Source organism: Triticum urartu, unplaced genomic scaffold, assembly GCF_003073215.2.
Source record: "Triticum urartu cultivar G1812 unplaced genomic scaffold, Tu2.1 TuUngrouped_contig_2307, whole genome shotgun sequence".
NCBI lineage: Eukaryota > Viridiplantae > Streptophyta > Magnoliopsida > Poales > Poaceae > Triticum > Triticum urartu.
In genome coordinates, this window is record NW_024112780.1 from 1 (window position 1) to 3143 (window position 3143).

Below are 3143 nucleotides of genomic sequence, written 5' to 3' on the forward strand. Positions count from 1 at the left end.
GGATATGTAGATCTCCTACCATTGTAACCGACTCTGTGTAACCCTAACCCTCTCCGGTGTCTATATAAACCGGAGGGTTTTAGTCCGTAGGACGAACAACAATCATACCATAGGCTAGCTTCTAGGGTTTAGCCTCCTTGATCTCGTGGTAGATCTACTCTTGTACTACCCATATCATCAATATTAATCAAGTAGGAGTAGGGTTTTACCTCCATCGAGAGGGCCCGAACCTGGGTAAAAACATCGTGTCCCGTGTCTCCTATTACCATCCGCCTAGACGCACAGTTCGGTACCCCTACCCAAGATCCACCGGTTTTGACACCGACATTGGTGCTTTCATTGAGAGTTCCTCTGTGCCATCGCCATAAGGAAGGATGCCTCATCCCATCTTCAAAGACGGCACCGTAGCTAAGAGAGCTTTGGTTGTCGGCCAAACTCTTCGGCTAGGCGGTTTTCTTATGACCACTTGTTCGGCTGCTGCGCCGACGATGACCTCTCGGGTCATCAAAAGCAATCTTCATGTCAGCTCGGAACTCGCCGAGCAGTTAGATCCAATGGAGCTCTCCTCCATAAATGAGCTCTTAGATCGCATCGACGCCCTGGGAGTCGCTACGGATTATGACCAGATTGGGCCTAAACCCGATCTGAGAGAGATTAACTCTCCCTAGGTCACCCATCACGTTGCCATGGTAGAGGGACAGTGCAGCGACCCTTTATCTATCTTAAGGTCTAGCTACGTCCGGATTCCCGATCCCTCCAAGCCGGATACCCGCGGAGGGGAGGATATCACTCAAGACCTTAACTTAGAGTCAGGCGACGGGCTAGATTCATTGGACAACATCCAAGAATCCAAACTTCCGAGTTCGGAAACTCCTTGGCCTCTGAGTCTCAGATTGGGTGAGGTTTCGGATTTAATTCTACCCACCCACCCGAACATACGCGATCTATCCCAAATTAGGTAAAAGCCCGAAGAAACAATACATCATTACTGGGCCAGATTCCTCCTGATTATGAACAGGATCAAGGACTGCCGCGAGGAAGACGCAATCTCATTCTTCTGCAATAATTGCACGGACAAGGGAATCGTCAACGCCATAAGTCGTCGTGATATTACACGCTTCGCTGACTTGGCGTCCATTGTACGAAAGTACTGTGCGATGGAAAGCACCTGGAAAACTGAAATAAAGTTTTGGGACAATCCGGCCCTGAATACAAACCCAGTCTGAAATAAAAGGGTGCATCTTCGCCAGACACCCGGGTTAAACACCAAAAAGCAAAAACCCTCTACAGGGCATGGAACCATACTGGAAGGATGGCTTAATGGACCCTGTAAAATTCACAGTACAGAGGGCGCCACACGAACTCACAGCCTTAGAGCATGTTGGATACTCCGGCAGGTGGCCAAAATTGGCGAGGATCTTTTAAATCCGGAGGCCACAGCAAGCCACCCCAGGGATACCGGTATGGTATTAACAGTCTTCGAGACTTTCGCATCAAATAATATGCGAAAAAGAACACTCTGCAGCCTTGCCGAAGTATACAAAGTAGCAACAATAAACCCATGGAGTGACACAGCTATTACTTTTAATGCCAGTGATGAACCTAAATTCCGAACAGCCCGAGAACCAGCCGCATTGGTCCTCAGTCCAATAGTGGACGACTTTCGCCTTACCAAGGTACTCATGGATGGAGGCAGCGGATTGAACCTCGTTTATGAGGAAACCCTTCAAAAAATGGAAATAGACTGGAACCGCATTCAGCGAAGCAGCACAACCTTTTAGAGGAATAATCCCCTGTCGAGAAGCGCGCTGTACAGGAAAAATCACACTAGATGTGGTGTTCGGCATGCCGGATAATTACAGGTCCGAAGAGGTCACGTTCCAAGTGGCCCCGTTCAGTAGCGGATACCACGCTCTGCTCGGGCGGGAATCGTTTACAATCTTCCAAGAAATACCCCATTATGGGTACATGAAGCTCAAGATGCTCGGGCCAAATGGAATCATCACTCTCGCTAGTGATCCGGACAAAGCACTCCGCGCCGAAAATAAGACAGCCGCACTGGCCCTCGAGGCACTATCCGAAGCCCTAGCGGCTGAGGAGCTGACTGCGCTGTGCTCCACGATGAACAGGGACGATGTGATACTCGACAAAAGATCCAAGTACACCTCCTTTAAACCAGCGGGCGAAATAGTCAAATTCCAAGTCCATCCAACGGACCCCAATAAAACAGCTTCCATCAGGGCACAATTAAACCCTGATATAGACGCTGCACTGCGAGAATTCCTACGGGAGAACTGGGACATTTTCGCCTGGCACCCTTCAGACATGCCAGGAATCCCACACAGGCTGGCCGAACACAGCTTAAATATCCTAAAAGGATTCAAGCCAGTCAAACAGGCTCTTTGGCGTTTTTCCGAACCTAAGAGACAGGCCATGGGAGAGGACCTAGCCAAGCTATTGGAGGCCGGATTCATCAGAGATATAAAACATCCGGACTGGCTAGCAAACCTGGTGATGGTACCAAAGAAGGACAAATCCTGGCGCCTGTGCGTTGATTTTAAAGACCTTAACAAGGCTTGCCCAAAGGATCCCTTCCCCCTCCCCCGCATTGGTCAAATTATCGACGCTACCGCAGGACACGATTCGTTGTGTTTCCTCGATGCATATTCCGGCTACCATCAAATCAAGATGGCAGAGTCAGACCAAGCCGCAACGGCATTCATCACACCATACGGCCTATTCTGCTTCAACACAATGCCCTTCGGGCTCAAAAACACCGGCGCAACATATCAGCGCATGATTCAGACATGTCTGGCAAACCAGATCGGCAAAATAGTGGAGGCATACGTAGATGACGTGGTCGTTGAAACAAGACATGTCGAATCTATAGTAGACGACTTGAGGCTCACATTTGATAACCTCCGAACGTACGACATCAAGCTCAACCCGGAAAAACGCATTTTCGGCGTTCCAGCCGGAAAGCTCTTGGGCTTCATTGTATCCGGTAGAGGAATTGAAGCACATCCAGCCAAGATCCGAGCTCTGTCACAATTGGATATCCCAAAGGACCTCAAACAAATACAAAAGTTAACCGGACGTGTGGCAGCTTTAAGCCGCTTCATCTCCCGCTTGGGAGAAAAGGC